General features: G+C 47.9%; 1 pseudogene; it reads right to left on the reverse strand.

The window, feature by feature from the left end:
• Nucleotides 1–8,336: 8,336 nt before the first annotated feature.
• Nucleotides 8,337–9,138, reverse strand: LOC105943892 (annotated as a pseudogene).
• Nucleotides 9,139–10,832: the final 1,694 nt, after the last annotated feature.

The following is a 10,832-nucleotide window of genomic DNA, read 5'->3' on the forward strand; positions in this document are numbered from 1 at the left end:
ACTGTCTAGGGGGTGGCTCACTTTTTACCCATCTTTGCTGCTTAACCACAGCTTTGTGTGTTTGCATCTGGAGATCCCTCCCCTATTGACCCAGCGCGTGCCCTCTGTTCTTTGCACAAGGTCCCAAGATTCCCTCACTCCCGGGGATCTGGTTGGCATATCTAAAGTGCTGTTGGCAGCTAGGAGAGCTTGCCAGGTGTTGCAGTCAGGTTCACATTGCTGGCAGAAAACACCCGACCAAGAACAGCTTATGGGAAAAAGGGTTTATTTTGGCTTACAGACATGAGGAGAAGCTCCATGATGGCAGGGAAAACAATGGTATGAGCAGAGGGTGGACATCACCTTCTGGCCAACATCAGGTGGACAACAGCAACAGGAGAGTGTGCCAAACACTGGCAAGAGGAAGCTGGCTATAATACCCATAAGCCTGCCCCCAACAATACACTGCCTCCAGGATGCCTTAATTCCCAAGTTGCCATCAATTGGGGACGTAGCATTCAGAACACCTGAGTTTATGCAGAATCCCTGAATCAAACCACCACAGTGGGTCAGTGCCTGGCTTTCTTTGTTCTCGAGGTAGAACACAGTGTGAGAGACCAGGCCTCAGGCCTCCCAGATGGAAGGGCTTCTTCTCTGGCTCCGGCAGGGGGTGGATTTCCCCAGCAAACAGGCCTCATGCTAGGGAGGGGACAGAATCAGAGCTGGGAATCCTGCCTAAGGGTCCTCTGGGTGAGGACTCCAGTCTCTTGAGTTAAAGATGCCAATCATGGGCTGGAGATACCCAAGGGGAGGCAGTTTCCCATAAGCAAGCCAATCCAGTCTTTGGAGTGACTGAGGCCCGAGCTCGGCCCGTAATAAGCTATGAACACTGGGCAGTCATTTAATGTTTTTTTCTTTTCAATTTTTTTTATTAACAACTTCCATGATTATAAAAAATTATCCCATGGTAATACCCTCCCTTCCCCCACTTTCCCTTTTGAAACTCCATGCTCTATCATATCCCCACCCCATCTCAATCAGTCTCTCTTTTATTTTGATGTCATCATCTTTTCCTCCTATTAGGATGGTCTTGTGTAGGTAGTGTCAGGCACTGTGAGGTCATGGATATCCAGGCCATTTTGTGTCTGGGGGGAGCACGTTGTAAGGAGTCCTACCCTTCCTTTGGCTCTTACATTTTTTCTGCCACCTCTTCTACAATAGACCCTTAGCCTTGGAAGGTGTGATCTAGATATTGCAGTGTTGAGCACTCTTGTCACTTCTTTCTAGCACCATGATGTCTTCTGAGTCATCCCAAAGTCACTGTCATCTGAAAAGAGAAGATTCTCTACCAAAAGTGAGAGTAGCATTAATGTAAGGTTATGAACATTAAGAGAAGTGCTTACTGGGAAGTTTGATAAGCATAGTATATACATTTAGCCAGACAGCAGCAGACGTTACACCCCCAGGGCTCATGACTACCCCTGTTGTAGGTTTTCAGTATCAGGGATGTATTCCCTCCCATGGAGCGGGCCTCCAGTCTAATTAGAAGGCAGTTAGTTTCCACCATGACAGACGTGCTACTGTTGCACCTGTTGGCTCATTGGCCTGCCTAGCCAAATATAAGGCTTGCAGTGTCCACTGTTGAGTATGTTCACTGGTGAGTTCTCTCTCTGCCATTGAATTGCATGAAGAATGGCTTCTTCCAACTTTCTGTCAGCTGGTCTACATGGAGGAGGTTATCAGCTCAGCTCCAGCAGGATTTCTCAGTGGCCTTGCAGCCCAAGTATGTGGAGTCTTCAGCAATAGGGTCTTATCATCTACTCCTGCTGGGAAATCAAGGACCTTGGCAATGGCCTATAATGTTTTGGGGGCATCTGGGGCCTCCCTGGGACCAACAACTCACTGGATGTTATCCCATCCTTGGCACTGAAAATTTTCTAGCAAAAATCTACAGCTCCTGAGTGTTCCATTGCCCAAAAAAGTAGGTTTCCATATGATTTATTTATATCCTCTTAGATTTTGATTAGCCCACCCTCCACCTTTCCTTTACTCAATCTCTTCCCCTGACCTCACTTCATTTAATTGTTTTAAAATTTTTATTTTACTTATTTGAGAGAGAACAAGAGAGAGAGAGAGAGAGAGAGAGAGCACCAGTGAGAGAGAATGGGTGCACCAGGACCTTTAAGTCATTGTAAACGAACAGATGCATGCACCCAACCCTGTGCATCTGGCCTAAGTGGGTCTCAGGGAATCAAACCTGGGTCTTTTGGCTCTGCAGGCAAGCTCCTTAACCGGTAAGCCACCCCTCCAGCCCATTCATTTAAACTTTCAAAGCTTCAGTTTCCTTAACTACAAAATGGATGAGTTTCCAGGTACTCTGGCACATGCCAGCATCCAGGGGAATCACTGGTGGCTCGAGGCCAGCCTGGGCTGCATGCAAGCCTGAGCTATCTAGTGAGAGCCTCCTCCAAAATAAAATAGAATAGAGGTAGCTGGGTGTGGTGGTGCACGCCTGTAATCCCAACACTCGGGAGGCAGAGGTAGGAGGATTGCCATGAGTTCAAGGCCACCCTGAGATTCCATAGTGAATTCCAGGTCAGCCTGGGGTAGAGTGAGACCCTACCTCAAAAAAACCAATAAATAAATAAAATAGAGTAGAGGTATCCATCATGACTAATGTTCACTTTATCAGGCCTTGTTCTCTGCGTTGTATTGATGGACTCAACAATCTACTGCAGATGAGAAAGCTGAAGCTTAGAGAGAAGGGCACTTGCTCGAGGTCACACAGCAGAGCGGGACCAGAATCTGTTTGGAGTGGCCCCACCCACCAAAGGCCTAGCTGCTGGAGGGTGGTCTGTGGACCCAGTCATTCAGCCATAGGCCCTAAGCCTAGGGTTGTAGTGAGCTGAGCTAGTGTCTTTGCTTAGGTTCCAGGTCTGCTCTACTGATGCCTGTTTGGGTGACCTTGGCATGTCACTTTCTTTGTCACGTCTTAGCTTTCCTCCCATAGTAACCCTAGCTGGTAACTCAAGGTCTCAGCTCCAGCCCAGTCCCTTCCTGAGCTCCATGTGTCCCCTCACTCCAGGCGGACACCAGGCACCTAAGGGTCAGCATAGAGTTCATGACTCCCCTGGAAATCCACACACCCCCACCTCAGGTCTCTGTTTGAGCTGTCAGTCTCTTAAAAACATATTTATTTATTTAATAGAGAGAGAGAAAATGGGTACAATGGGGCTTACTGCTATTGCAAGTGAACTCCAGACTCACGTGCCACTTTGAGCATCTGGCTTTATGTGTCTATTGGGAAATCGAACTCAGGCTGACAGGCATGGCAAGCAAGCACCTTTAAGTGCTGAGCCTTCTCTCCAGACTTGTCAGTCTCTTTAGAGTCAGGCTTGTCTTCCACCATTGCTCCTCAGCCCATGTGGTAACTCTGTCTTTCATTTCTCTGTCTGAGAATCCACCCCCATTCCCTCTGGGCTCTTGCATGGTGATCTTGCTCTTTTACATCTCCACTCTTCCTGATCCTGATCCATCCTACACACCCAATCAACCATAGCTTACGTACCAAGCCGTAGATTCCTGCACCCAGCCCTTCTCCTCAGAATGGTTTGTTCCTTAACCTTTAACATTTGATGTTCATCACCAGGTGCCCATACACTCCCTTACCAGCCACATCCAGGTCACCATGCACACTCACTTTCCCTGCCTGAGCCTGTGGTCAAGCCCCTTTCCTGCATCCTTCATGGTCGCCTCTCTCTTCTGAGGCCTTTGGCTAAGCACTGGTGGCCCAGGGTCACCTTGTCACAGGGCAGCAAAGTCCTAAAGAGAAGCAGGAGTGGGGAATCCCAGCCCTCCCAATGCAAAGCTTCAGGCGTCTCTAGCTGTGGTGGTGCAAAGTACTCATAAAAAGAATTTTTTGGGCTGGAGAGATGGCTTAGCGGTTAAGCGCTTGCCTGTGAAGCCTAAGGACCCCGGTTCGAGGCTCGGTTCCCCAGGTCCCACGTTAGCCAGATGCACAAGGGGGCGCACGCGTCTGGAGTTCGTTTGCAGAGGCTGGAAGCCCTAGCGCGCCCATTCTCTCTCTCTCTCCCTCTATCTGTCTTTCTCTCTGTGTCTGTCGCTCTCAAATAAATAAATAAAATTTAAAAAAAAAAAAGAATCTTTTTATTTTTTCGAGGTAAGTTTTCACTGTAGTCCAGGCTGACCTGGAATTCACTATGTAGTCTCAGGGTGGCCTCGAATTCTTGGCGATCTTCCTACCTCTGCCTCCTGGTGCTGGGATTAAAGGTGTGCGCCACCATGCCCAGCATGAAAAGCATCCTACTGACCTTTCATGGGGCCTGTCCAGCCACTTTCATTTACAAAGGAGACAGAAAAGAAAAGAGAAGTGGAATTGCTTTCCTAAGACAGCAGCTGTTAGTGGCGGAGCTGGGATTTCAACCCAGGTATTTTGGGGCCGGGAAGCAATCCCGTCCTGTCCTTCCTTTCTGGTCACACGGCTGCCCCCTGGTGGTAGTGAGGATGACAACCACGCCCGGGGCACTGAGGTTGGACTCTTCTACAAGAGCTCCCCAAACCAGGAGGAACCCAGGCTCTCCCTAGATATGGATGTATTTATAACTCCTTTTCTTCCTTGGCACTTTATTTTTTAAGCCTCTCATGTCTGTCAGCGGAGGTGGAGGTGAGGAGCAGTGGGAGTGAGACAGAGAGACACTGCGCGTCACCATTTCCAGCCCTTCCAAGGCAGAGCGGAGCCAGGATGGGGCACAGACAGCTGGCCTCTGCTTGGGCTGAGGGCCAAACTACTTTTCTGGTCTTTTAAAAAATTTGTAACTGTTTTTTTTTGGGGGGGAGGAGTTTCAAGGTAGGGTCTCACTCTAGCTCAGGCTGACCTGTAATTCACAAGGTAGTCTCAGGGTAGCCTCGAACTCATGGTGATCCTCCTACCTCTCTGCCTCCTGAGTGCTGGGATTAAAGGCGTGCACCATCACACCTGGCCCCTTCACCTCTTTTTTTTTTTTTTTTTAAGATATTTTATTTACTTGAGAGACAGGGGGAAAGAGTGTATGGGTGCTCCAGGACCTCTAGCTGCTGCAAGCAAACTCCAGACTCATGCTTCATTTTGTGCATCTTGCTTTATGCGGGTGCTGGGGAATTGAACTTGGGACCAGCAAGTTTTGCAAGCAAGTGTCTAACCACTGAGCCATCTCCCCGGCCTCATCACCTCTTTATTTTATTTTATTTCATTTTATTTTATTTGATACAGAGAGAAAATGGTCATACCAGGGCTTCTAGCCACTGCAAACTAACTCCAGACACATGTGTCATCCTATGCATATGGCTTACATGGGATCTTAACCGCCAAGCCATCTCTCCAGATGCCGTCACCTCTTTTTAACCCACACCATATCAGTTCAGCTTATACTCAGGAATGCTCATTGAACAAACTACTGTTTTACAGAAAAGGAAGCAGATTTTCAGATGTGCCAGCCTGTCAGTGAGATCTGAGCCTGCCCCACTGTAATGCCCTCAGTGAAAGGTGAGCGGATGTGCCCACAGCCTCAGCCTCGGCACCAACCCCCTTGCCGACGACTCCCCACGCTCAGGTCTTGGACGAGCCTTGTCCTCCAGCCCCCACCCCAACCTGCGAGCTAACCTTTAGTCCCCTCTGCTGTCCCCTGCTTCTTTCTCACTCGACATACTGGAGCCCTGGCCCTGGGTCCACAGCTCTTCTTCTCTGCTCAACATCATGTTCCTCTCTGTGATGGTTAAGCTTGTCAACATGACAGGATCTAGAAGCGTCTAGGAGAAAAATCTCTGGGCATGTCTGTGAGGGAGTCTCTAGGACGGATTCACTGGGGTGGGAAGACCCACCGTAAGTACAGGTCACACCATTCCGCGGGCTGGGGTCCCAGACTGAATGCAAAGAAGGCTGAGCCCCAGCATTCAGAGCTCTCTGCGTCCTGACTACAGATACAGTGTGAGCAGTGGCCTCACTTCCGTCATGGCCTTCCCCGCCGTGACAGCACATTGAAAACTGCACCCTCAAATCACTGGCCAAAATAAAACCCTTTCCTTCCTTCCTTACTTGTTTTGTCAAGTATTTTGCTATAGCAACAAGAAAAATAACTAATACGATCCAGGCATGGTGGTGCACGCCTTTCATCTCAGCACTTGGGAGGCAGAGGTAGGAGGGTTGCTGTTAGTTCAAGGCCAACCTGAAGCTACAGAGTTCCAGCTCAGCCTAGGCTAGAGTGAGCCCCTACCTTGAAAAAACAGTTACTCATACACTTTCTCATTCCTTTATCCTCTCACCTCTACTCACTATTCCCCACCAACAAGGGTGGGGAAATATGCTGAAATAGCTCCAGTTTTATAACTACAACAACATCCCCCAACCCTTTGCTTTGCTTTAAATCTTTGTGTTACACCAAAATTCACTCACTGAGACCCACCTTCAAGCTGAGGGGGGATTAGTCAGGTAGGTTTATGCTCAGGTAGCCAGTCAGGAGAGGACCCAAGGAGGGGACCAGGAGAGATGTCATACCACTTGGCTGCTTCAGCAGAACCTGCGTTCAGGGTCTGATCCAGTCTCAACCAATCAGCTGTCTCTGAGCCCTTCCGGCTCAGTGTGCTGGCCTCTTCCTGAGCCCTGAGCCCTGTGCCCAGTCCAATTAGCCCTCTCTCAGACTCACCTGAGCTTGACAATGAAGCCTACAACATGAAAAATGTAAATAAATGTTTGCAGGGTTATGGGGGCAAGCTTCCTCTATCTCCTCTGCTTTTTGGCTGTTCATCTCTCCTGATGCCTAAACCTCCAGAACTGCTCTGGTAGGTGCCCCCCTCCCATCCCAGAGCAGGGCACCCCCACTTCCACAAGGGCTCTCCCTACTCCTGCCCACCACACGGCAGGAGCTCTCTGCACTTCCTTCTCTTAATTCATTAAAGTCTCTCTAAACCTTATCCTTTGGCATGTGGATGTTTGTTTTTTGAGGTAGGGTCTCACTCTAGCTCAGGCAGACCTGGAATTCACTATGTGGTCTCAGGGTGGCCTTGAACTCATGGGGATCCACCTATCACTGCCTCCCGAATACTGAGATTAAAGGCGTGCACCACCACGCCCGGCTGGTATGTGGATTTTAATTCATTTTATTTTATAGAGAGAATTGGCATACCAGGGCCTCAGCCACTGCTATCGAACTCCAGATGCTTGTGCCACTTAGTGGGCATGTGCAACTTTGTGCTTGCCTCATCTTTGTGCATGTGGCTTATGTGCAATCTGGAGAGTCAAACATGGGTCCTTAGGCTTTGTGGGCAAGTGTCTTAATGGCTAAGCCATCTCAAAAGCCCTGGATTTTTCTGTGTGTGTGCAGTGAAATATATTTATGTACTTAATTCCTTATATTGGAAACAAGAGGGGCATCCAGAATTACTTCCTTTAAAAGATATCAGAAAAGTTAGTATACCAAATTTGTTTCAAAATATTTAACTTTGATTATATAATTGCCTCATTAAACTATATCTGTTTTTGAAACTATGCAATATCTGAATAAACACAAGTAATTTAAGCTTACCCTCTTGTCCTGAAAATATTTTTTTAAGGGTGCATTTTATTTATTTCTTTTCTTTTCACAATTTTTATTAACATTTTCCATGATTATAAAAAATATCCCTTGGTAATACCCTCCCTTCCCCCCACACTTTCCCCTTTAAGCCCTGGATTTTAATTCTTTAAATTTATAAGGCAAAAATCTGGGAAAACCCCAAATTTACTGGTGCATTGGTGTATGCTGATAAGACTCTTGTTACAGAGTGATGATGGTGAGAAGAGCTGAAGCCCTTGGCAGCCAATTAGGTCATAGGAGCAGATCCCCCACAAATGGGGTTAGTGGCCTCACAGAAGATGTGGACAAGCTTTTCTGCCCCTCAGCATGTAAGGACACAGTGAGAATGGCCCATCTACGAAAGACAGAGCAAGTCTTTATCAGCTATCAAATCTGCTCACACCTTCATATTGAACATCCAAGCTGGGTGAGAAATATATTTCTGTTGTCTATAATTACCGAGTTTGAAGTGTTCTTTCAATGTGTTTTAATTGCATGTCTCTGTGTAGAGTCTATGTGTGGTGTGGTGTGATGTGTAGTATATGCAGGTGTGTGCACTGTGTGTGTGTGTGTGTGTGTGTGTGTGTGTGTGTGTGTGTGTGTTTAGATCATAGGAGAACTTTGGGTGTCAGCTTACTGCTCACCCACATACTTCCTGGGAAAGAGCTCTTTCTCTCTCTCTCTTTTCACAACCCAGATCAGTTGTCTGTCAGCAATTCCCTAGTGTCTGCACTACCCCAGAGACATAGATCATATTGGCAAAAAGCTCCACTCCTGAGTCTTGGGATCATATTTCTCAACTACATCAATAGGAGATTGCTGACTTCCGAAGCCCCTAACCACCAGAAGCACTTCATTGGCTCCTAGTCGAGCCCTTGTCCTTGGTCCCTGCATCTGACATCGAAGCTCAGGCCTCAGATGAAACTTCGGTGCTTCATCCACTAGGTCCCTGCACTGTAAACTGCAGCGGACGAAAGGCTCAGCATCTACTACGTCTGTACTGTACCCGGGCTCAGCAGGGGCATGCGCACATACTGCAGCAGGTCAGGCAAGGACTCCTCTCGCTCCTTCTTCGCATGTTTCACCCAGTTGATGACAGCCTCAAAGGTAGGCTCTTTAGTATCCACCTGAATTTCCTCACACTTGATTAGCTTCTGCACCTCCCCTTGACTTAGGAGAATGACCTCTTCATGCTACACCACTTCAGGAAAAAGCTTCTGGCTGAAAACTTCAGCTGCTTGCATCAGGTCAACACAATTGTGAGTTTCAGCCAAATCCCTGATACCCAGGCAACTAGAAGGGTCCAGCTGACTTTCTAAGAACTCACAACAGGCTTGCTTCACACCTCACCAGTGAACATGGCACAGAAGTAATCACTGCAGGCAGCCAGCACAATCCGATGGGCAGGGAAGTCTTTCTGCTCCACTCTCAAAGTCACATCACACAGGGTATTGCTCTTCCTGAGGGAGTTCATTGAGTTGAGGATGGATTTAGCATGAGTATTTGTCATTATGTCTTTGGGGGCCATAATGCCACCCATCAAGCACTGGGCTCTGACACGCCTGGCGGCTCTGGCCCAGCCCTGTCCGAGGGGTTCCGGGGGGGCACGGGGCTTGCAGGCGGCTCGGTGGGAACCGGAGCAGCGCCACCACCCCGACCCTGATGCTCACGAGCAGTGACCGTGCTCCTCCAGGCTCTGGGCCACATCATTCTTAATGAAAGTTATGGCTTGGATGAAATGAAATAAAAGGGCAACTGTGTCCTCTTACCATTTTTTATGACTACTCTTCCCTGTCCTTCTTCTCAACCACCACATTCCTGCCTGGGGTTTCTCCTATTATAATCCATTCTCCTTGCGAGAGAGTCCAAGACCTTTCTGACAAATGAAGCTGACTGTGTTCATTCCTGCCTAAGGGATGGGGCTGGCTTTCCAGTGTCCTCAAGCTGAGTTCTTCTCCTTAGCCTGGGGTGGAGGCCCTACTCCCTTTGACCCCTGTCTGCTTCTTTAGCCTCGTCTTTTGACACCCCCGGCCTTTCTCTCCAAACTGCACACCAGGTAGCTGGGTGTGGTGGTACACACCAGTAATCCCAGCACTTGGCAGGCCAAGACTGAAGGATTGTGAATTCAAGACCAACTTGGACTACAGTAGTGAATACCAGGACAGCCTGAGCTATAGAGCAGCATCCTTAAAGTTTAAACAGATAAGCAAATGAATGAGGTGTCTTCACACAAGCCTGTCATCCAAGTACCTGGGATGTCGAGGCAGAAGATCAGGAGTTCAAGTTTATCTTCAGCTATATAGCAAGACTCAGGCCCACCTGACCTCCACGACACCCTACCTCAAAGAATAAATAAGCAGGGCTGGAGAGATGGCTCCTCAGTGGTTAAGGTGCTTTCCTGCAAAGCTTAAGGATACAGGTTCAATTTCCCAGGACCCATGTAAGCCAGATGCACATGGTGGCGAATGTGTCTGTAGTTTGTTTGCAGTGGCAGGAGACCCTGGTGTGCACATTCTCTGTGTGTGTGTGTGTCTTTCTCTCACTCAAATAAATAAGTAAAAATAGAAAAAAAAATTTAAAAATAAACAAGCAAACACAATTATAAATCAAAAATTAAAATGCATCCCAAGGGGCTGGAGACATGGCTTAGCAGTTAAGGTGCTTGCCTGCGAAGACCAAGGACCCAGGTTCGATCTCTCTCCAGATCCCATGTAAGCCAGATGTATAACAGGCAAAGCAAGTGTAAGGTCACACATGCCCATTAGGTGGCGCAAGCATCTGAAGCTCAATTGCAGAGGCTGAGGCCCTAGTGCAACAATTCTCTCTCTGTCTCTCTAAAAGAAATTCTTAAAAATAGGAAAAAAAAAAAGTATCCCAAATAGAATTTTATCCCTCTAACACACCTGAATTCTTATCCCTTTGTATCTTTGCTTTCCCCTTTCTCATTGGCCAAGGAGTGCTCTCTACATCTGTGTATCATTTCTAATTTGGAAAGGTGTCTTCCATGAGCCAAGCCTGATTTATTCCCTGTGCTGAACCTCCCAATGCCTACTGCTTGGACCACATTGGCTACGATGGCCAGATGTGACACTGAGTCCACTAAATGGCCTGCTTACTGTGATCAAGCTTGCTCCACCCAGTGTGGTAGAATGTCCAGATCTCCACGACAGCAGTATTGACTGGTTACTCCCGAGGAAGGAACAGCATTGGAAGCTGGAGGAAGATGAAGCCATGGAAGGTTCCCTG

The sequence above is a fragment of the Jaculus jaculus genome, chromosome 3 (assembly GCF_020740685.1).
Source record: "Jaculus jaculus isolate mJacJac1 chromosome 3, mJacJac1.mat.Y.cur, whole genome shotgun sequence".
Classification (NCBI taxonomy): Eukaryota; Metazoa; Chordata; class Mammalia; order Rodentia; family Dipodidae; genus Jaculus; species Jaculus jaculus.